The sequence below is a fragment of the Dipodomys ordii genome, unplaced genomic scaffold (assembly GCF_000151885.1).
Source record: "Dipodomys ordii isolate 6190 unplaced genomic scaffold, Dord_2.0 Scaffold42, whole genome shotgun sequence".
NCBI classification, from domain to species: Eukaryota; Metazoa; Chordata; class Mammalia; order Rodentia; family Heteromyidae; genus Dipodomys; species Dipodomys ordii.
Window position 1 is genome coordinate 2,408,623 of NW_012267258.1, and position 24,483 is coordinate 2,433,105.

The 24,483-nt window shown below is 45.4% G+C and overlaps 1 protein-coding gene across 1 annotated transcript in view; it reads left to right on the forward strand.

The window, feature by feature from the left end:
* Positions 1-4,893: 4,893 nt before the first annotated feature.
* Nckap5l (NCK-associated protein 5-like) overlaps positions 4,894-24,483 on the forward strand; it is a 43,904-nt gene continuing 24,314 nt past the window's right edge. The window contains exon 1 of the mRNA XM_013018694.1: positions 4,894-4,974. The gene's annotated coding sequence lies outside the window, so the exon portion shown is untranslated. The remainder of the gene's footprint in view (positions 4,975-24,483) is intronic.

Genomic DNA, 24,483 nt, shown 5'->3' on the forward strand with positions numbered 1-24,483 from the left:
AATGTCTCTAAAAACACACATTTTATTGTGTCCAATAATTTGCTTTCAGTAAGGAAGTAATAAGGAACTCAGATTCAATGTTACAGAGCTGCTTTTTCTTTTTCTTTTTTGGTGCTAGTCCTGTGGTTTTAACTCAAAGCTTGGAAGCCATCCCTGAGCTTTTTCACTCAAGGCTGACACTCTAGCACTTAAGCCATAACTCTACTTCCAGCTTCTTGGTGATTAATTGGAGATAATAATCTCATAGACTTTCCTGCCCAGGCTGGCTTTGAACAATTATCCTCAGATCTCAGCCTCCTGAATCACTAGGATTACAGGCATGAGCTACTGGCACTTGGCTATGCAGAGCATTTTAAAGAAAGCAGTGTTGGGAGAAAGAGATATGGAACTGTTGGAAATGAAGCTAATTTTTGGTGGTCTCAGTGATTACAGTGGTTACAGAGCTGAATATTCCCATTCTCATTAACTCTGAGGCACAATAATTGGGAAGCTCTGATCTCTTTGGGACACATTTCTACTTGGATGTCCTCCATGCATGATGAGGACAATCATTGTGAAAGTGAGCATATCATCTCCCAAACTTACACTTCCTCCAGCATTTTGGACTTCAGTGAGTGGTCCTACCATCTGCAAAGTACCCAAACCGGAGGCCTTGGCTTAACTTTTTCTTCACAGTCCAAAGCTCTATTGATGTTACTATTATTTATTGCTGAAAGTCATTGGTCTATCACCTCTATCACTTTCCTATTCCATTTCATACAACTTCTAGAAATTTTTTCTGTGTCCCTGACTTCAGTCTTGCTTTCTCTATTCTACACTGTAACTACCAATGATCTTTTCCAAAAATGCAAAACTGAATATGCCACTTCACCAGCACCCCTACTTAAATCCATTCAGGGGGTCTGCACTGCCCTTAGATAAAGCATGATCTTCACAGTTTGCCTTTCCAATCATATTCCATATCACTTGCCTAATACCATGTGAACATTACCTAATACAGAATTAAGGCTCAATAAAATGCCTTCAATTCATCAGGAGTAGAAAAGGGGGTCCATGGATCTGATGGATCTATAATACCTGTGCCAAGTAAGAGATTTCAAAGCTTATATTAGCACTGCTATTGGAATCTAAGAAATATGATTGTCTTGAGTAGAATTAACCACTGGTAATAACAACCTATTGAGTTAACAGTAACAAACTCCTTCCCCTTACTGACTAGGAAGACATTAAAATATGCTTAGGAGTTAATCCAGCCTGAAGAACAGCTAAATTAGAATGTTTCTAGAGGTTTGACCTGACCAGCTGCTGTCAGGAGTTCTAAACTTAGGCCAGCTTAGCCACACCAGTGTAGCACAATGGCTAAATGGCTATACTATCAGCTTTTGAGAAGTGAAGATGCTCCATGATTGAGTTGATGACCACATAGTAAACTGAAGTGGGAACCTCATTCAAGTACTAATGTGAGCAGCAAGGGAGTGGTTTTTTGAAGTCATCTACCAGTATGTCATAAGCACTACATTCATACATAGACCAGACCACTAAACTGGTTTGTTGCTAACATCTTACAATTCCAGACACCTAAGAGGGCTAGCTTGTTTTTTGTAACTATTACAAAGGACAATGTGTGATTATTGGTGCATATCAAGGATAAAGAAGTAACTTTGGGACTTACATGTTTTTGTTTGTTTGTTTGTTTCCTTTTGTTCAGTTGTAGGACTTGAACTCAGGGCCTGGGTGCTGTCCCTGAGCCTCTTTGTGCTCAAGGCCAGCACTCTGCTACTTGAACCACATCACCACTTCTTTTTTTTGAGTGGTTATTTGGAGATTAGAGTCTCATTGGAACTTTTCTGTCTAGGCTAGTTTCAAACCATGATCCTCAGATCTCAACTTGCTGAGTAGTTAGGATTATCTGATGGGGACTTCTAATTTTTAATAATTTTAAGTGAATAATAGCTCTAAAAAAAGTGTCTTAAACACTGAAAAAGATGATAGAACATCTGTTGTCACCAAGAGAAGGTTTGCCCAGCAAGCAGGAGTCCTTAAGTTCAAACTCTTATACTTCCAGAAAGAGAAACAAAGAGAGAAATAATATGAGAGAAAGAATATAAAGGTTGTGAACCATTAAAAAAAAAAAAAAAGCTAAATCAGCCAGATGCCAGTGGCTCACACCTGTAATCTTAGCTACTCAGGAGGGAGACTGAGATCTTAGGATCAAGGTTCAAAGCCAGCCCAGACAGGAAAGTCCATGAGACTTATCTCTAGGTCACCACCAGAAAACCGAAAGTGGCACTGTGGCTCAAAGTGTTAGAGCACTAGCCTTGAGTTGAAGAGCTCAGGGACATTGCCCAGGATCAGAGTTCAAGCCCCACAAGGAACAACAACAACGAAAGTCAAAATCTGATGAGGGGTGCCGGGGCAGGCTGGGAAGGGATGGGAAGGGGAAACAAAGGAGGAGGCTACAATGCTTGATAAGAAATGTACTCATTATCTTGCCTATCTAATTGTAACCCCTCTGTACAGTATTTTCACAATAAAAAATAAAAATTAACAAAAATCTGAGATGATAATAAGAGTGGCTCAGATTGCCTATCCAACAAGTACAAGACCAAGAGTTCAAACTCCAGTATTATAAAAAAGAAGATGAGGAGGAGGAAGAAGAAAAGAATCTGCCAGACTGAATGTTAAAACCATCAAGTTGAGCTGGGAAGGTGGCTCAGTGGTAGAGTGCTTGCTTCGCATGCAGGAAGCCCTGGGTTCGATTCCTCAGCACCCTCACCACCACATAAGCAGAAAAAGCCAGAAATGGCACTGCGGCTCAAGTTGTAGAGTACTAGCCTTGAGCTGAAGAGCTGAGGGACAGTGCCCAGGCCCAGAGTTCAGGCCCCATGACCAGCACAAAAATAAATAAAACCATCAAGTTTACAAGTGCTTTTCAAGTAAGGGACTTGCTCTGAAAGTGCAGATGCTCTGGCTGTGTTTATTAAACAAGAATTTAATAAACATCTGAATGAAGATGTAAAATATCTAGATGCTCTGTTTGCTTCTAAAAATCCAGTTATTTGGGAACATCCAAAAAAAAATGCCTGCAAGACTTTTAAGATTATCCACCCAAAAGCTTAGGAATGCATCAGACACATATTGAACTTCTAAGCTCTTTGAAGGAAGGAACATGTCTAATTTTTGTTATATTCCCAGGACTAGCCCATTGATATCAAACAAATTTTGAGCCAGGCACTGGTGGCTCATGCCTGTAATCCTAACTACTCAGAAAGCTGAAATCTGAGGATCCCAGTTCAAAGCCAGACTGAGCAAGCAAGTCTCTAAGACACTTATGTCTTATGAGACATTTATTTCCTGAAAACCGGAAATGGAGCTGTGGATGAAAGTGATAGAGCACTAGCTTTGAGCAAAAGAGCTCAGGGACAGCACGCAGGCCCTAAATTCAATCCCCAAGAACAGGAAAAAAAATGCTATCTGGTTCCTATGTTGTCACTATCTATCTAAGGTTGTCACTATCTATCTATATAAGGTTAAAAAGATAAAAAAAAAAGAAGGGTTGGGATGTTGCTTTGTGGTGAAGCACCTGTCTACATGCACAAAATAAATAAACTGATGGGTATGGTGGCACAACCAGTAATCCCAGCACTTGGGAGGCTATAGCAAGCAGAACCTGAGTTCGAGGCCAGAAAAAAAATAACTCCTTTTCTCATCTATCATCCATTTTCCCATTCTGATATCATACAAAAGCTCCTGCATTAACTTTTCCCACTTTCCACCCTATACTAAGGTGATCTGCTCACTGTCCAGTCAGGTAATTTCTTATCCTTATCCTGCCTCTTTCCTATTCAAGTTCTCTGTGTACTTCACATTTTAAATAAAAAACTTCCTCCAGAGAGCAACTCTTAATCATAATCAATCTGAGCAATCTATGCTTCCTCTGTTTTTATGTTCCTTTATTGGACTAACATGATCCTTTAAGTCACGTCCTGTGTATACCTGCAGCAGAAGCAATTTTAATAAAAACAGGCAGACACTGTGAATATGCCTTTCTATTCCCCTGCAGAACTCAGTTCATAACCTCATATCTGGGCCAGTCAGTTCAGTGCGTGTTGTGAGGATTGTAAAGACTCCGGACAAGGGCAAACTGATGTTTAAGGACCAATGAAAATGGTATTGAATAGGGCTCTAAGTAGCTTAGTTTACCTTGCTTCTTTAAGCCGGTGGTTTGGACTGGTGTTCTTGAGATAGTGAGTGGCCAAAACAAGGCTGTATCTTTTTTCTACACTAATTTCCCAGTGAGAAAACGGCCAGCTCAGCATTCTGGTAAGCGGAGCCTGTTCCTAGAGCCGTTTTCCAGATGGCTAGGTAGGCGGGAGCATTTAAGGCCACGAAAGCACTCAAGCCGCTTCCCATGGATTTACACCCAACACGTATGCAGGAAGGCAAACCAAACACCAACGCTCACAACTACATATACACGTGCAAGCCCAACCCCACTGAAGCAGACGCGCATGCTCGTGGGTCGGGGTGTACCTAGCTTTCACGGCTCTAGACTCCCCCCACTCCACCCCTGCTGAGCCTAGCTGGGCGTCGCCAACCGGGGCACTGGGGAGGTTTACTGGGCCGGGCCAGCCCTGGGGAGGTTTCTCCACAGGGAGGGGGAGGGGAAGCCCTTCCCACTCAGGCGGAAGCGGCGCGCGCCGGCCGGGCAGACTTAGCGCTCGTCCTGGGAACATCTGGACGATGATGGGAGGGGCGCGTATGCAGAGTGAGCTCGGATTGGCTACGCTGGATGAGGGGGCGCGGTCTATGTGAGGGGCGGGGCTCACTGGCCCCTTTAAAGCCTTGACATCCAAGAGGCGGCTCCGGTACCCCCCTTTCTCTGCCCCCCCTCCTCGCCGTTCTCGCCCCCGAGCCGCGGCCATGGACCCAGCAGATTCGGCCTGTCTTGGCCCAGCTCGACATCTGATTTCGGTGAGTTCTAGTCTTATTTGGGATTTAAAGAGCAGTGAGCTGGGGTGGTCTGTAAGCTCTGGGCGCGAGGCGGAGGGGTGTTGGGGAGGGTAAGGCTCTTGTGGCAGCCTGGTTCCAAAAGGGCGTCAAGGCTTCCGGCCCGCACCTCATTGCCTCCCCATCCTTCCTGCCGCACTCTCGGAGGAGGGGTGGGGGGGTGGTCCTGGTGGCGACTCTGTCCACCCCCACCCCACACCCTCCCGCCCCCTGCGCCATCCTCGCGCACACTCGTTGGCCCCGGAAGGGAAACTTTCGGGAGTGGGGGATGTTCCGGTGGCCGGTCTCCCTCGCTCTTTGAAAGCACTGACCTTGCCCCAGCTGCGCATCTCACCCCACCCGCACCCACTGTCCGGGTGCCGCTTAGCGGTGCTGGATTGAGGTGGGGGGGGGGGGGGGGGGAGAAGAGTCCTCCAAGCGCAGGCGCGGAGCCAAGCCTGGGGCTTCTCGGCGCACTCCATCCAGTCCCAGTGGCCCGGGGCTGTAGGGCGTGGGGAAGGCGGGGAGAGGCGGAAAGACCCGAGCCAGGGAAGCAGCCCTTCACAGCCTTGCAGGGGCTGCGGGAAGGAGGGAGTTCCTGGAGCTCTACATTGAAGACTAAGGGAGGAAGAAGGATTGAACTAGAGTAGGGTAGGGACAGGGCAGCGACGGCAGCAAAGGCTCTTCGGGTCCTGACTGCGGTGCCAGAAGAATGTAGAGAATTTATCTGTGCCTGACACTCCCCTGGTTTGGCCTGCCTCAGAGGAAGGCTGTGCAAACTCTAGCTATCCTGTAGTTATTCTGAACCCAAAGCAGCCCCCTGGTCTCTCCAGCCCTGGCACTACCCCAAGGGTTCAGACGGCCCTCACTTCCCACAGGCCTGGTTTTCCAGGCTGCTCAGACCTGGTTCAGCCAAGCCCACCCAGCCTGCCCAGCTGCTGCTTATAGGCCTTCCCTTTCTAGCGAGTCAGGGGTCTTGGACTGAGGGGTTCCCTGACTTAAAATGTAATCTCTCTTATTCTCTCCCTGCTACTTCTTCCCCTTCTCCGTAAGTCCTAGTGTTAAGCACAATTGTCAGCCAGAGAAAGTGGTTGGAGGCAAAGGCCTGGTACAGAAGTGGTCTTGGGGGATGGTGGAGAAGGAGTCATATCTAATTACTGTATGATTAATTTGCTTAGGGATAATGAAGGCACCCCAATTGCCTTGTTGTAGACCCTTTCTTACAGACATGCCAGCTGGCTTTCTGAGCCCCCTTGTGTGATCAGAGAAAGGCACAAACTTCACCTCTCCAATCAGTTCTTCCCCCTTTCCTAAGAAGAACCTAGGACTAGTTTTTTGTTTTTTGTTGTGGGATTGTTTTTGTTGTTGTTGTTTGGTGGGTCTTGGGGCTTGAACTCTGAGCCTGAGCACTGTCCCTGAGCTCTTAAGCGCAAGGCAAGTGCTCTACCACTTGAGCCACAGCGCCACTTCCGGTTTTCTGGTGGTTAATTGGAGATAAAGAGTCTCTTGGACTTTCCTGCCTGGTCTGGCTTTGAACCACAATCCTCAGATCTCATCCTCCTGAGTTGCCACCGGCGCCCAGCAGAATTAGTGTATTTTTTTGTCTCAAAGAAACCACGTGTATTTTGAAGAGGAGTTATTAGGTACTTAAGTTTTTCATTGTGTGGTCTCTGTGTGAGTGTTTTCAGTCCTCCAGCATCCTTATAGCTGATTACTGAGATAATTAATGTCCTGTGCTGCAGAGAACAAGGTAGTTCTTGGTAAGCAGGTGGAAACCTGTGTCAGTATTAGATTGAAAATGAGAAGCACTGGTCCCATGCTTTGCCTAGCTTGTTGTGTGACCTTGGCCAAGGCAGTTTGCTGCTCTGAATCTTAGTTTCTTTTATTTCTAAAGCAGCATTAGGTTCTAGAGCCAGGAATAGTTGCTCTCCCCTGTAACTCAGCTACTCAGAAGGTAGAGATTAGGAGGATGCAGGTTAGAGGCCTGTAGGTCAATGTCAAGACCTTATCTGAAAAAAGCAAAGCCAAATAGTTGGAGCTGTGGCTCAAGTGGTGGAACTCCTGCTTAGCAAACCTGAAACCCTGAGTTCAAACCTCAGTACCACCAGGAAAAACAACAAAGACAAAACAAGACAAAGCAAAAAAACAGTTGGACTAGAAAGCTCTAAAATCTCCATATTTTAACCTTGAATGGTTCCACTGGTACACAAAACAAGACAAAGCAAAAAAACAGTTGGACTAGAAAGCTCTAAAATCTCCATATTTTAACATTGAATGGTTCCACTGGTACATAACTGTAGAAGAGAGAATAGCGCACTGGCAGTTTCTCTTTTTTTTTTTCTGGTTGGTTGGTCATGGGTCTTGAACTCAGGGCCTGGGTGCTGTCCCTGAGCTCTTTTGCTAAGGCACCTTGAACACTTTGAGCCACGGTGCCACTTAACAGTTTTCTGGTGGTTAACTAGAGATAGGAGTCTCACAGACTTTCCTGCCTGGGCTGGCTTTGAACCACAGTCCTCAAATCTCAGCCTCCTGACTAGCAGGAACCCGGCTTAGGGCAGCTCCATTTAAAGAGAAAAAGTATTGGGTGACACTTTCTTAATATTATAACTTGGGGTAGAGAGAAGCAAAACTTCTTTTCTTGCCTAAGAACAAATCATTGTTCTGCTCATCCCTGACGCCTTGGGATATGAACTCTGGCTGGCTTGGGCTTGGCCCACCCATCAAGGCCTCTGGTGAGACATCCTGGCTGGACTAGTCTTTGAGTTGAGTGTTAGGGGAGGAGTTGAGAGAGGAGGAGGCAGCCAAGGGCCAGCGGGGGTAAGCAGATTCCCAGGAGACAGTTTGGATCTCAGCTGTTGGGACTTGTTTTAGGATCTGCGCCAGGGAGCCCAGCACCCTCATCCACCCTGTTTTAGGAAGAGAACAAGGAGGGCCCCACTGCTGCTGCCCATCCCACCCCCTGGTCCTACCCACCTTACCTCTATGCTCAGAGCCCTAGCTCTCAGGCAACAGACTAAAGGAATCTCCCCAGCTGCCCTCACCCACTTTCTTTCCCAGCCCCCTTCCCTCCTGGCAGTTAGGTAGGGCTTCTGAGGAGTTAGGTTCTCCAGGTTGAAACTTGCTTTCCAGCCCAGGAGCCAGAAGGCCTTATGCTCTTGTTTGTTCTCAGCTTTGGTCTCCCAGGTAAAGGGGGTGTTGAAGGAGAGGTGGTGGTTAAGAGAGGCCCTGGGATGTGAGGCTCATTCTTCTGCAATGCTTTGCCCTCTGCAGGCTCTCCTGGGCCTGACGAGCTCTTTGCCACAGACCCTGTTGCCCTATATAGCTAAATCTGCAGCAAGATATATCTAGCATAGAGCCTAAGAAACCCCTCTCACTGCTGTGAGCCCTTGAAATGGATAATGGAAGCTCCCAGGGAGGTCACTTTCCCAGAAAGTGGTTAGTGGTGGAGTCCCTGTCAGAGTGAAGGATGCAGCTGTTGCTAGGCAGAAGCTGCTGTTCTGTCTTGGGGTGTGGCTCTGAGGCTGGCCAGCCAGAGGCCCCGTTAGAAGCTGAAGGAGCTAGGACAGCTGAAGCAGGATCCCTGGCCCATCAGTCCTCTGAACAGATGCCCTTTTTCACTTCTGCTGCACCCACCTCCTTCCCTCAAGTCACCATTACTACCACAGGCAGTTTTGACAACCCTCACCCAAACCTGGCAGGCTATTCTAGCCTGTCTGGCTGCACTAATGGACTGATTGGATTTTCTGTACTTGGAGTTTAGGATTTCTGATTGAACATGCAAATTTATGTAAATCAATCGAGAGATCTGCCACCACATCAAAACAACGTGGAGCTTCCACAGGCTGGAAGGAATCCTAGAGACAGTCTAGTTCAAAACCCTCATGTTAAAAATGGGGAAACTGAAGTCCTGAGGGGGAAGTGATTCATGTGGTGCTGAGTGTCAGACGGAGGCCTCCGATCTAGTTTTACATGGTTGCATTCTATTTAAATTTTTCATTTATCGGGGAGCCATATTGCATTTAAGGCCCAGAGGGAGCCACATTGTATTTAAAGCTGACAGGGTCAGTTCTTGAACCTAGATTGCAAGAAGCTGGCCTTTAGAAGGTTAGAGTGTTAACTCATGTTCCCCTCTAGGTCAGTTAACCCAGCACTGTAGGAATTCTGGTTAACTCTCTATCTCACCTGCTAAAGAAAAATTTCCTTTATAGCTTCCTTTAGACACTATCTTGAGGGATAGAGGACAAGGTCATTTTTTGCTACCTGGCTTGTCCCGTCTATGTTCCCTGTGTTGGAGCTTTTGTCTGTTTTCAGCATCTGCACGGAACTTGGCTCATGACAGGCCGTGGGTGTATCTGCAGGGGCCGTGCCATACCGTTTGCTCTCTGTTGCTTCCTTCCATGGTCACTAGAAAAAGATCTTTAGGCTTCTGTGACTCCCCTGCCCGTCTTGGACAGCATAAGTCAGCTGGGCTTCCTATGCAGGCTTTCTGCAGCAGTGACTAGGTTGTGTGGAAAGGATTGCATTAGGATCAGTGCCAGAGATGGATGGGGGCAGGGCTGCAGATACGAGGTTAGGTCCCAAAAAGCAGCCTCCTGATGATGTTTTTTATTCCTAATGTCCTAGGCATGGTATCTAGGGCCTCTGTATGTGAGGCAAACCACTCTATCACATCCCTAATCTCTCTACTTTTCTTTTTCTTTTTTTGGGGTCCGGTCGTGGGACCTGAACTCTGGGCCTTGGCGCTGTCCCTCAGCTCTTCAGCTCAAGGCTAGCACTCTACCACTTGAACCACAACGCCACTTCCAGCTTTTTTTTTTTCTTTTTGCTTATGTGGTGCTGAGGAATTGAACCCAGGGCCTCATGCATCAAGGCAAGCACTCTACCACTGAGCCACCTTCCCAGCCCCCCAATTTTTTTGGGGGTCTGGTTGTGGGGCCTCAACTCTGGGCCTGGGCGCTGTCCCTCAGCTCTTCAGCTCAAGTCTAGCACTCTACCACTTAAGCCACAGCGCCACTTCTGGCTTTTTTTTTTCTTTTTGCTTATGTGGTGCTGAGGAATTGAACCCAGGGCCTCATGCATGCAAGGCAAGTGCTCTACCACTGAGCCACATTCCCAGCCCCTTCTTTTTCTTTTTGGTGCCAGTACTAGGGCTTGAACTCAAAGTCAGGGGACTGTTCCTGAGCTTTGTTGCTCAAAGCTAGTATTCTATCACTTGAGCCATACCTCCATTTCTGTTTTTTTCCTGGTTAATTGGAGATAAGAGTCTCTTGGGCTTTCCTACCCAGGCTGGTTTCTGTGATCCTCAGATCTCAGCCTCCCAAGTATTACAGGCATGAGCCACTGGCATGGCTCCCCTACCTCTTGATGTGTTCTTAATGGGGATCCTTCCCACAAAGCTATAAGGTGCCCTCCCCCATTCTCTCCTCTTGGTCTGTGCCTGAGGCCCAGAGCTCTGGAGGGTGGAGCCCACACTCTGTGGTGCCTGAATGCACTCCAGAAAGCAGAGGTGCCCAGGCAGCCGTCAGCCTGCCATCAGCCATCAGCCACACTCTGGAAGGGTGATTCAGGGGCTCCAATACAGAGGCCCTGATTCCTAGCCAGGGCTGCCCACCAAACCTCCTGAAGTCCAGAGAGAGAGTTTGGGACATATAGCCAGCTCCTTCCTGATCTTCACCCCAAACCCATGTCTTGAATGAGTTTCCCTGTCTTCAGTATTTCCCCAAAACATTGAAGGTATGCAGACAGCACCTCCAGTTTCCCATTGTTCAGCAGCCCTTGGTACCTAGGTCCTCTGCACTAGGTGAGGTGTACTCCTTCTCCTTGAGCCTCAGTTTCCCAGCCAGTGCTCATGGATTAATAACACCTCGTCACTGGGGTGTGGTACCTGCTCCATAATTACGGTTTTTTCAGCTCTGAGAGTTACGTAGATGAAAGAGGCCCAGAGAGACCAGGGTGTTATTAAGGTGAATTATCATTGCTGTTATTACTGATTTCTAAAAACCTAGCAGCTGCTGAGAAGAGCCCAGGCGGGCCCAGCACTCTTAGCTTTATACTGGTCCTCAAGCTATGGGGGTACTACAGTTTGCACTGAACTTTTTACTTTATATATTAAATAAATTTACAGAACTGGGGTGTGGCTCAATGATAAAACAAATACTTGCCTAACATGTGAAAGGTCCCAAGTTTGATCTCCAACGCTGAAAAAAAATAATTATAACTACTTTCACTTGCGAGAAGACCCCATATCACACTCTTGTGATTGCCTATAAAGTTTATGTGCCACTTAGGTGTTGAGTCCCAGTCTAAATTTGCTTCTGATCTTGATTCTCTGAGGGAGTGATTGATGACATTCTTTCCCTAAACAGGGCTATGAAGGACCCTAAAATAAAACTCCTGGGGTGTGGCCCTTGATTTCTAAGGGGCTGATTCACCTCACCCCAACTTGGCTCTCAATGTGCAGGCTATAATTGGGCTCTTTGTGTAGGGATCTGTTGAGACACCCCCAGAACCTGCTTGCAGCAGGAGTAGTTTGCTCCCCTTACCCCCATCTGCTCTGAACTCTCCCCTTGCCCAGCCTCCTCCCTCTAACCTTCAACTTGGGAGGTATTTGTTTCTCCTGTCTCTGCTCTTGACTAGATTTGCCCCCTTCCCAGGAGTCCAGACAGAAAAGAGCTCTTACATAGGCAGAGATGGACATGGATGGGCTAGGGATGTAGCTTCATAGTTGCCTAGGATGTTTGACACTCGGGGTTCAATTCCTAGCACTACTCCCCCTACCCTCCCCCCCCAATAAAGGTGTCCCTGAGTGACTTCTGGGCTTACACTACAGCCTGGAGTTCTAGGGCCTCTGCCTTAGCCCTAGGGAAGTGAAAGGCATTGGTGTCCTGTGGTCTAAGACCCCACATTCATCTGGCCAGACCACCTCACCTGCTACCTTGTCCTAGAAAATGGTCCCTGCCCCCAGGAAGAGGGTAGATGACCATAGCAAAGAGGAGTTTTAGGATGCTGAGCAGTCAGGTATGGTGGCACATACCTGTAATCCCAGTGCTCTGGAGTCTGAGAGGGAAGGATTTCAAGTTTTATGCCAGCTTGGGATACATAAGGAGAGTTTGTCTCAAACAAACCAAAACAACACATACACAAACTAAGAAGGAGAGAAGAAAAGCACTATAAGTAGTTTGGGAGTTTTGTTTGTTTGTTCTGTTTTGTTTTTTGCAGTGCTAGTCATTGAACTTAGGATCTCATTTATGCTAGGTAAAAGCACTCTAGCACTGAAATACATCCACAGTTTCCTTCTAAAAGGTTTTTTTGTTTTGTTTCTTTGAGGCTTGAACTAAGGGTGTGGGCTCTGTCCCTGAGCCCCTCTGTGCTCAAGGCCAGCGCTCTACCACTTGAGCCCCAGCACCACTTCCAGCTTTTTCTGTGTATGTGGTACTGAGTATTGAACCTAGGACTTCATGCATGCAAGGCAAGTACTCTACCACTAAGCCACATTCCTAACCCTCACTGGTTCTTTTTGAAGACAGGATCTTAATATGTAGCCAGGCTGGCCTCGAACATAATAATGACTTTCTGCCTTAGCCTTCAGAGTGCTGGGATTATAAGCATGCACCATCATACCCAATTTAAAGTTCTCTCCACCCACTTCAGGGCACAGTGGCTCATATTTGTAGTTCCAGTTACTCAAGATGGGGAGACTGGGAAGATCGAAGTTTGGGGCCAGCCTAAGCAAAAAGTTAGTGAGATCTTCATCTCAGCCAATAAAAGCTTGGTGTGATGATGAACATTTATCATCCCAGCATAAAAAGAAGGATCCCAGTCCAAGCCAGCCCACACATAAACATGAGACCTATATGAAAAATAACTAAAAGCAAAATGGGCTGAGAGTGTGGCTCAAGTGAGCTTACACCCAAATCCCAGTACTTGGGAAAAAAGATTTTAGTTTCACTACCATAGTTTTGCAGAGTTGAAAAATCAAAATGAAAGCTGGGCACCAGTGGTTCACTCCTGTAATCCTAGCTACTCAGGAAGCTGAGGTCTTAGTATCGAGGTTCGGTGCTAGCCTGGGCAGGAAACTCTGTGAGACTCTTAATCTCCAATAAACGACTCAAAAAAGCCAGAGTGGCACTGTGGCTCAAGTGGTAGAGCGCTCACCTTGAGCAAAAAAAAAAAGCTCAGAGACAGAGCCTATGCCCAGAGTTCAAGTCTCAGGACTGGCAAAAAAAAAAAATATCAAAATGAGCCAAGAACTAGTGACTTACCTGTGAGAATCAAAGTTTGAAGCCAACTTGGGCAGAAAAGTCCACTAGATTCCATCTCCCAAAAAATCTCAACAAAAAGTTATAGTATGAGCCCATCAATTGTTAGGCCCTGAGTTTAAGCCCCAACTCTGCCCCCCAAAAAATCAGAATGAAGGATACAGCTCAAACATGAGGCCCCAGGGGAAAAAATTCAAAATGACTTTTTTTTTTTTTTTTTGTCGGTCGTGGGGCTTGAACTCTGGGCCTGGGCGCTGTCCCTCAGCTCTTCAGCTCAAGGCAAGCACTCTACCACTTGAGCTACAGCGCCACTTCCTAAAATGACTTTTATAGGAACCTTACTCTCCCCTCCATTCCTTTCTTTCCCCATAAACAATTGCTCATATATTTCTCCAGAGTTGTTTTTTATTCACTGCTGATGATCAAATGCTGGCCTTTAAGAGTGCTAGCCAAGCACTCTACTACTGAGCTACACCCTTACCTTCTTCACTCCTCTTCCCCCCTAGCCCCAGTCCTGAACTCAGGATTTAGGTTCCATCCCTGAGCTTTTTTGCTCAAGGCTAGTGCTCTACCACTTAAGCCACAGGTCCATTTGTCGTTTTCTAGTGGTAAACTAGAGATAAGAGTCTCATGAACGTTCCTGCCTAGGCTGGCTTTGAACCACAATCCTCAGATCCCAGCTTCCCAAGTAACTAGGATTACAGGCAGCCTCTTACCTTTTTTTTGAGACAGGCTCTTTCTAATATAGACTAGGCTAGCCTTAAACTCTGTGATCACCCTGCCTCTGCTTCCTAAGTGTTGAGATTATATGTATGTGTCACCACTTTCAGGCTCTCCAGAGTTTTGTTATACAAAATCAAATATGAATAACATGTTCTTTTTTCCTTTTCTTTCTAAAACATAGCATATAGCATATGTGCTTTATGTGTCATGTTACCTATTGGTAACACTTGGATATTTGTATGTTTCTCTTGGCATTTAGCACTCCTGTTTCTGGCTGTTTTAGTCTTCTTGGGCTGCTATAACAAAATTATAAATTGCATAGCTTAAAAGCAACAGCATTTTGTTTCTCCCAACTCTGGAGGCTGAGAACTTTAAGATCAAGTGCTAGCATATTCAGTGTCTTATAAGGACCACATGCGGGAAGGGGCAAAGGGAATCTCTCTCAGCTTACTTGTATAAGGGCAGTAGTCTTCTTCATGAGGGCACTACCCCCTGACATGATCACCTCTCAACTTCCTCTGCTTCCCTTTTTTTTTTTTTTCTTTCAGTTGTGGGGCTTGAACTTAGGGCCTGGGCACTGTCCCTGTTCTCTTTTTATTCATGCTTAGTGTTGTATCACTTTGAACCACAGATCTACTTTCTGTTTTCTGGGGGGTTCATTGGAGATAAGAATCTCATGAACTTTCCTGCCCAGCCTCGCTTTGAACTTTCATCCTCAGATCTCAGCCTCCTGAGTAGCTAGGATTACAGGCGTGAGCCACCAGCTCTTGGCTTCCTTTGCCTCCTTAGATCCTCCCCTTGACAGGATCTTAACCTATGATTTTTTGTTTTATGGGGGGAAGGGAATGGTGTATACCCAAACATTCAGATCCACCTCAGGCTCCCAGAGTTGATCCCAAATTATGAGAAGTGCTCATTCTCCATATGCTGTGACTGTCAGGATTTAGTTCTAGTCTGAGGAATTTTCAAGCTTATGGCTAGGTCATTCAGCCAGCAGATATTTGGTTTTTGTTTGTTTTGTTGGTATTGGGGTTTGAACTCCAGGCCTCACACTTGCTAAACAAGCTACCATTTTGAGCCATACCCCCAGATACGTCACCAATCCTTTCTATTTTAGTTATTTCTCAGTTATTTTTCAATTTTTTTCAGCTTCAATTAAGATTCATTTATATTATAGCTTCATGAAATGAAGATTATGATGTCTGGAATATCTATTGATAAAAGAAAATAAATATCCAATTCTATGTCAGTGGAATATTTATTAAATCTTCTAGGATTCAAAACAGTGTATAATTTATATAGCACAAAAGTTATCAATTAATACCTTCATAAATATCTGACATGATATATATAAGATATATATAATCTACCATTATATATGTGTGTGTACATCACATATTTAATTTGTCACTGAGTAAAACAATCATTTAAAGTTTTGGGTTTTTTTTTTTTGTTTTTGTGGGGGGGTTTTTTGGTCATGGGGCTTGAACTCTGGGCCTGGGCACTATCCTTGAGCTCTTCAGCTCAAGGTGAGCACTCTACCACTTGAGCCTCAACGCCACTTCTGGTTTTCTGGTGGTTAATTGGAGATAGGAGTCACAGACTTTCCTGCTTGTGCTGCCTTTGAACCTCGATTCTCAGATCTCAGCCTCCTGAGTAGCTAGGAAAACAGGTGTGAGCCACAGGCACCCAGCCAATCATTTAAGTATTAATGCTCCAATGGAAAGTTTGGAATTAGGTTTAATTGGCATTACATGGTTACCATCCAAAGCATATTTTAGAGTGGTCAGCTTCATTAGCTAAGAGGTGAAAAGACACACATACATACACACACACACACACACACACACACACACACACACACAAACCACACATAACACACACACATTCTTACTCTTGTAGGTATTCTCCACCAGGCCCGCTTATTTGATGAGATGAGGTCTCTGACTTTTTCCCCAGGCTGGCCTTGACCCACAGTCCTCCTGATCTCAGTCGCATCACAGGTCAGAGCCCCTGTACAGCATCCAGAAGATATTGTAGAACTTACTCTGTGTCTGGTGTTTCTAGTCTCTGTAGATATAATGGTAATCAAGAAGGTCCATATTAAGCCAGGCGCCGGTGGCTCACTCCTGTGGTTCAAAGCCAGCTGGGGCAGGAATGTCTGTGAGACTCTTATCTCCAATTAACCATCAGAAAACCAGAAGTGGCACTGTGGCTCAAGTGGTACAGCACTAACTATGAGCTGAAGAGCTGAGGGACAGAGCCCAGGCCCAGAGTTCAATTCCCAAAACCGACCAAAAAAAAAAAAAAAAAGAGCGTCCATATTCATCAAATATCTGAACAGTTACAGAATTAGAGCTGTGATGATGGCTGTAAAGGATTGATCCATAATCCTCTGACTTGATCAATACACATTGTATATATAGATTGAATTATAATACTATACCCCATAAATGAGCATGAATCTGTGTCAAGGTACAAATTAAAGAAAAGATACTGTGGGAAGAGCAAGCAGAAGGCTTGCCCTATCTTGGTGTGTGCCAGGGTTGGGAGTAGCAAATGCCAGGGAGTGTGATGTAGCTCACTGCTATGACAAACCTTGGGCCAGGACTGCAGCAGATATGGCAACACAAGATCTGCAGTGCTGCATCTGCTTAGCTTGCTCAGCTTCTCTTCCGGGCTATCCTAGTCTCTGGGACCCCTGGGGCCTAGAAATCTTACTCTTCAGTCAGGTTATGTTAGGGAACCCTTTCCTCCTCCTGCCCACCCCGCTCCCCCCTCCCTGCCCCACTATTCGGCTTTGCTTCTGTTTTCCTAACTCTGGGCCTCTGAGGTTTCTGAAGCTGAAGGCTGCTTTCCTTATAGACTGAGGGGAAGTTAGAAGGTTGTTAGCTTCTCATTTCCTCTGTAGACAGCACCTCACTTCCTGTCCCCCAGGCTAGAAGAAGCCTAAAGCTCTTGGCTCTGCTGTCCCTACCTCCCCCTCCCCCACTACTTTCCCAGGAAGCCTACAGACTTGTTAAAGAAAGGCCACTTCAGAGAACCACTGAACTCCTGACCCCCTCCCCCATTATCCTGCCCTGGCCAGTGAGGGCTGGGGAATATATTCTCAGTTTCCGTCCTTTTCCAGATCTGTCATTTTTCTTTTTTCTTTTCTTTTTTTTTTTTTTGGGTCCGGTCGTGGGGCCTGAACTCTGGGCCTGGGCGCTGTCCCTCAGCTCTTCAGCTCAAGGCTAGTGCTCTACCACTTGAGTCACAGCACCACTTCCGGCTTTTTTTTTTTGTTTATGTGGTGCTGAGGAATCGAACCCAGGGCCTTAGGCATGCAAGGCAAGCGCTCTACCACTGAGCCACCTTCCCAGCCCTCATTTTTCTTTTTTAAAAAATAGTTTGGGGCTGGGTAGGTGGCACAGTGGTAGAGCTCTTGCCTTGCATGCATGAGGCCCTGGGTTCCATTCCTCAGCACCACATAAGCAAAATGAAAAAAAAAGCCGGAAGTGGCGCTGTGGCTCAAGTGGTAGAGTGCTAGCCTTGAGCTGAAGAGCTGAGGGACAGCACCTAGGCCCAGAGTTTAGGCCCCATGACCGGACCAAAAAAAAAAGTTTTGCTGTAATCCTAGCTACTCAGGAGGCTGAGATCTGAGGATCAAGGTTCAAAGCCAGCCCCGGCAGGAAAATCTGTGAGACTATCTGCAATTAACCACCAGAAAAACCGAAGTGGTGCTGTGGCTCAAGTGATAGAGCTTTGGCCTTGAGCAGAAGAGCGCAGGGACAGTGTCCAGGTCCAGAGTTCAAGCCCCATGACCAACCTTTTATTGTTATTATAAAAGTGATATACAGAGGGGTCTCAGTTACATAAGTCATGCAATGAGTACATTTCTTTTTGAACAGTATTACTTCTTCCTTCACTGTCTCCCAGTATTTCCCTCCTGTGCCCATCCACAAGTTGTAAAGTTCATTTTCAACATATAGTGTCTAGTAAGTACCACTGCTGCATTTGTTCATCTTTTGTCCCTAGATTTCTGTACTCCCCTGACCCCCTTCCCCCCTCAAAAAAAAAAAAACAGATAAAATGAACAAACAAGATAAAAAGAAAGAAAAAACCAACAAGCTCTTGTTTCCATTTCCTGGAGTTAATTTTGATTAATACTGTTTTATATGATCTAAGGCATTGTGCCATTGTGTTCCTCCCCTAAGAGTATCTATCTTCTTTTGGTCTCATTGTGTGTGAATGCCTAGAGTCCTGTAAGTTGAGATCTATATAGAAATTATACAGATTATCTCTCTCCTGCTGGGAGAGAGATGTTAAAGAGAATTCACTCCCATCTTACAAACAGAAAAACTGAAGCTCACAGGAGTTTCTGGGCTTTTCTGGGCTTTACCTAGGTTCCTGGCAAGCCAGAGCTAGAACCCAGAAAGCCTTACTTCTATTTGTAGGCACAAAAGAGGGCCCAGTGGGAACTTGGGGGTAAATCAGAGCTGTTCTCCTCTCCGAGCAAATGGCAATTTAGGAGGTGACATCCAGGCTCTGGCTGGATGGCACCCACTAGGTCAACACAGGAACTGTGTGGGTGGAGAAGAGGTTCCTTTCTTAGGAATCTGTTCCTTTCATAAGAAGCAGTCAAGATGCTGGGCTCCAGTGGTTCACACCTATAATTCTAACATCTCTTCAGGAGGCTGAGATCGTAGTTTGAAGCTAGTCCAGGCAGACAAATTCAAGAGACCCTCTTCTCCAATTAACCAGCAAAGGAGCTGAAAGTAGAGGTATGGATCAAGTGGTGTAGCATCAGCCTTGACTAGCTAAAGCCAAATAAGAGCCCTAAGTCCTGAGTTCAAGCTCCAGTGCTGGAAAGGAACAGAAAGGAAAGGAAAGGAAGAAAGATTGATTAAGATATGAGGCTTGGGTCATCAGGCGCTGGGGAATAGACAGAGGGGCTTATCTACTCACCTCTGATAGACCTATGGGTGCAGCCTTCAAGCCCTTAGAGGAGGCTATGTGCCACTTCAGGCTGTGGCCTTCCAGGCTTTTCTCTCTCAGAGAGACAGTAGGTAGCTAATGTTGGTTCCAGCAGTGAGGTCTACTGTTATCTCCAGTAGCCTCTTGCCTCTGAGACCTGGTACCTGGCTCTGGTTTTGCTTAGGATTTTGAAAGGTTGCTGACTCCCATCTTCGACCCAGAGGAAGGAATAAGGAGAGTTAGGAACTGGCCTTGGCCAGGGAAATAGGAAACTCCTTCAGAGCTCACAACTTCAGCCCCTCTTAGCTGCTCTTCTTCTGTGTGTCCTTCCTGCTGCTTGCAATGACAAAATAGACAAAAAAAAATGATGTACATTTATAGTGTACAACAATGTATGTAATATATTGTAGAATGGTTAAATCAAGCTAATTAACATAGACTGATTGGGGATGGATTGTTTTTGTTTTATGCAAGTCCTGGGGCTTGAACTCAGAATTTAGGTGCCATCTCTGACCTTTTTTTTTTTGGGTCCAGTCATGGGGCCTGAACTCTGGGCCGAGGCGCTGTCCCTCAGCTCTTCAGCTCAAGGCTAGCGCTCTACCATTTGAGCCACAGCGCCACTTCCGGCTTTTTTCTTTTTGCTTATGTGGTGCTGAGGAATGGAACCCAGGGCCTCATGCATGCAAGGCAAGCGCTCTACTACTGAGCCACCTTCCCAGCCCTCTGACCTTTTTTTTTGTTCAAGGCTAGCATTCTACCACCTGAGCCACAGTTCCACTTGTAGCTTTTGGGTGATTAATTGGACTAAGGGTCTCATGGATTTTCCTGCCTAGGCTGGCTTCCAGCCATGATCCTCAGATCTCAATCTCCTGAGAAGCTAGGATTATAGATGTGAGCTACTTGCACCCAGCCTAATGGAAATTTTTTTAAATCTTTTAACCAGTGTCACCATCACCCCCAAGCCCTAGACTCTGGTAACTACCACTTCACCCTCTACTTCTATAAGTCTATTTTTTTCGGATTCTACATGTAATAAGTAAGGTCCTGCAGTATTTGTGTGCCTGTTTTATCTCATTTAAATATGTCTTCCAGGTTGTTCCACATTATGGCAAATAATAGTATTTCTTTAGTTTTAAAATATTCCATGGGGCTGGGAAGGTGCTCAGTGGTAGAGCACTTGCCTTGCATGTATGAGGCCCTGGGTTTGATTCCTCAGTACCACATAAGCAAAAAGGGAAAAGCTTGAAGTGGCACTGTAGCTCAAGTGGTAGAATGCTAGCCTTGAGCTGAAGAGCTGAGGGACAGCACCCAGGCCCAGAGTTCAGGCCCCACGACCAGACCCAAAAACAAAATAAATAAAATATTCCAAAAAAATAAAATATTCCAATGTGTGTACATTCCACCTTGCCTTTATCTATTCATCCATTTACTTAGACTGGCTATTGTGAATAATGCAGCAATTAGCACGGGAAAACAGATATCTCTGTGTCATACTGATTTCATTTCCTTTGGCTATATACTCAGTAGTGGGATTGCTGGATCATGTGGTACTTCTGCTTTTATTTGTTTTGTTTTTGTTTGTGTTTTTGAAATCTCTATACTATTTCCAATAATGGCTATACTAGTCACATTGCTACCAGCAATATGCAGTAGTTTCCTTTTCTCCAAAACCTAGCCAATCTTAGTTATCTTTCATCTTTTTGATAACAAGACTTTATTATAAGTAGGAGGTGATATCTCATTATGGTTTTGATTTGCATTTTCTCATGATGAGTCATGGTAAGCATCTTTACATTCATCTATTGGCCCTTTGTACATTTTCTTGTGTGCGTGTGTGTGTGTGCGTGTGTATGTGTGTGCACGTGTGCGTGTGTGTGTGTGTGTGTGTGTGTGTGTGTGCGCCCGCACATGCGCGCGTGCGCAGGCTGGTGGTGAGGCTTGAACTCAGCCTGGGTTCTGTCCCTAGGCTCTTCAGCTCAAGGCTAGCAGTCTACCACTTGAGCCACAGTATCACTTCCAGTTTTCTGAGTGTTTTATTGGAAGTAAGAGTCTCTTGACTTTCCTGCTTGGGCTGGCACGGAACCACGATCCTCAGATCTCAGCCTCCTGAGTAGCTTGGATTACAGCTTGGATTACCAGTGGCTCATGCCACTGGTGCCCGGCTTGTATGTTTTCTTTTAACAACTGTCTCTGGTGGTTTGTTTTTTTTTTTTTTTTGCCTTCTTTTTGTTGTTGTTTTGTTTTAGTACTGAGGCTTGAACTCAGAGACTCAAGCTCTCACTTGGCTTTTTCTTTCAAGGATGCTACTCTCAAACTTGAGCGACAGCTCCACTTCAGACTTTTTGTGGGTTAATTGGAAATATGACTGTTTTGGGACTTTTCTGCCTGGGCTGGCTTTGAACCATGATCCTCAGATCTCAGCCCTCTGAGTAGCTCAGATTACAGTCACTAGCCAACAGCATTTAGCCCTTCGCCTTATTTATTTATTTATTTATTGGCCAGTCTTGGGAACTCTTGACCTGTCCACTATCCCTTAGTTTTTTTTTATTCAAAGCTAGCACTCTATCACTTGAGCCACAGCTCCACTTCTGGCTTTTTGGTGGTTTATTGAAGATAAGAGTCTCCTGACTTTCCTGCTTGACTTCCAGCTGTGATCCTTAGATCTCAGCTTCCTGAGTAACTGTGATAACCAGCATGAGCTACTGGTGCCCAGCTTAGTGTCTGCTTTTTTATATCTTCCACTGTTTTGAATACAATAGGTTTGGGATAGCTTTTTCAGTCAGGTAGTGTAATGCCTCCAGATCCGTTCTTTTTGCTCAAGCTTGCTTTGTCTATTCATTTTTTTATGGTTACATATACATTTTAAGATTGCTATTTCTATGGAAAATGTCATTGGAATTTTAATAGGAATTAAAGTGACTCTGTAGCATGAACATTTAATAGTATTAATCCAATCCATAAGTACAGACTATTTTTGGTTTTATGTGTATCGTTAATTATTTCTTCTTCCTCCTCCTCCTCTTCTTCTTTTTCCATTCCTGGGGCTTGAACTCTGGGCCTGGGTGCTTCTTTTTCCATTCCTGGGGCTTGAACTCTGGGCCTGGGTGCTGTCCCTGAGCTTCTTTCGCTCAAGACAAGCTCACTACCACTTGAGCCACAGTGCCATTGGCTTTTTGAGTAGTTTATTGGAGATAAGAATCTCACGGAGTTTCCTGCTGGCTTTGAACCGTGATCCTCAGATCTCAGCTTCCTGAGTAGCTAGGATTACAGGCGTAAGCAACTGGCACCTGGCTTCTTTTTTTTTTCTTTTTTTCTTTTTTCAAGCCTGGTGCTTGCTAGGCAGATGTTCCCCATTTAAGCCATTCCTGTAGTCCTTTTTGCTGTTGGTTTTCAGATAGGGTCTTATGCTTTTGCCCAGGCTGACCACAGACCTTCCTCTGCCTCCCAAAGAGCTATAATTACAAGTATGTGCCACCCAGCCCTCCTTTTTTCTTTTTATCTTTTGCCAGTCCTGGAACTTGAACTCAGGGTCTAGGTGCTATCCCTGAACTTTTCTGCTCAAGGTTAGTGCTCTTCCACTTTGAGCCACAGTTCCATTTCCAGCTTTTTGGTAGTTAATTGGAGATAAGAGTCTCCCAGACTTTCTTGCTTGAGCTGGCTTTGAGCCGAGATCCTCAGGTCCCAACCTCCTGAGTAGCTAAGAATACAGGTATGAGCCTCCAGTGCCCCGCTACCCTTTTTTTAATGAGTTTATGGTATTCAGTCTTTTACCTTTTTGGTTAAATTTCCTCCTGAGTATTTTATTGCACAGTAGCTATTATAAGATTGTTTTCGGTTTGTTTGTTTTTTTTTGGGTCCGGTCGTGGGGCCTGAACTCTGGGCCTGGGCCCTGTCCCTCAGCTCTTCAGCTCAAGGCTAGCGCTCTACCACTTGAGCCACAGCGCCACTTCCGGCTTTTTTCTTTTTGCTTCTGTGGTGCTGAGGAATCGAACCCAGGGCCTCAAGCATGCAAGGCAAGCGCTGTACCACTGAGCCACCTTCCCAGCCCTATAAGATTGTTTTCTTAACTTCTTTTTTCCAATCATTCATTGTTTCTTTTTAACAAATGCTACTGAATTTTTTATGTCCCCAATTCCACTGAAAACTCCAAAAATTCCCAAAAGAGTTAGTTGACCCATCTCTGAATTAACTGCTCTCCCAATACCAAGCCTTGTCTCCTATCTGTTTAGAAATAATCTTTAAAATATCCTGTTTGCCAGAGGGAACCACTTAGGCCTGGGAATCAGTTAAGAGCTTTTTCTTAGGTTGTATGGGATTTTGTTTTCAGTGCGCAAGATGGGATGTAGGGACTCACGCATGCTAGGCAAAAGCTTCTACTCCTGAGCCACATCCCCAGCCAGACTGAGGGCGTTGAAACGATCATCTCAACACGAGAGACAAAGCTAAAATTATCTCTTACTGTCCTCCATATGGCTTGGAGCCATTGGAGCCAGGCTGAAGGAGGAGAGATAGGGATAGAGAATTTAATGAGTCCGTTGCACATTCCCATAGGACTCTTATTTCTGCTCTTTTTCTGACTGGAAAGGAGATCAGCCATCCCTGTAGCACCTAGAGGAAAGGTCTTCAGGGCCTTACAGCCTTGTTGGAAGAAAGGTAGACTAACAGAGGATGTGGGGGGAGGTCAGAAATACAGAAGTGCCTTCCTTTTTCAAGGAGCTCCCTTTCTGACAGGACATAGGAATTCCCTCCTCCTCACAGGACAAGTTGCATTTTACAGTACAGTCCTGCAGGAATCACTTTAGGAAGTGACCAGTCTCAGAAAGCTTTTCAGAAGAATTGTTACTGAGCCAGAATAAGGCAAGACTCCTCAGGTTGTGTTGGGGAGATTGCTCTGTACTCAGAGTAGAAGGAGGTCATGAGAAGATTTGAAGAGGCAAGGACACAAGCAAAGTTACTGTTTGAGAAGATTTTTTTGGTGTAGAGCTCCTTGAAAAAGTGGGTTGTGGTGGGGGAAATGTGAAAGAAAAAGAAGAAGCCTGGAGCTTGTTATGATGCCAGGGAGGGAGGGAAGGAAAGACCACCACCAAAAAAAAGTAGGGATGTTTTGTAAAAATTACTAGAGCCGGAGGAATCTGTCTTCCTGAGAGGTGTCAGCGTCTCCGTGGCTGTCTGTCTCGTGTGGGGGATGTTTGTGGCTGTGTCTATGTCTCAGTGGGTGAGTTGGCTGTCTCAGTGTCTGTGACTGTTTTATGGTGTTTGTGTGTCCATTACGTGTGTCAGCTCCATTTTTTTTTTTGTGTATGTGTGTGGGGAGAAGGCTCAACAGGATTAAATCTTCCTTGGGAGTCAAAAAAAAAATTACTAGAGCCAATCTGTAATAATTCTCAATGGCTAGAGCAGAGTTTGAGCAATGAAATAAGTGATGACTGTAGTAGATTATAATCCAAACAATAAACATTCAATTAGTACATAGCAATATATATCTGTAATTAAATAATTAAATATGTGAAGTAATACATGCATACCCAGAAAGGACAATTCTTTTTTTTTTTTTTTT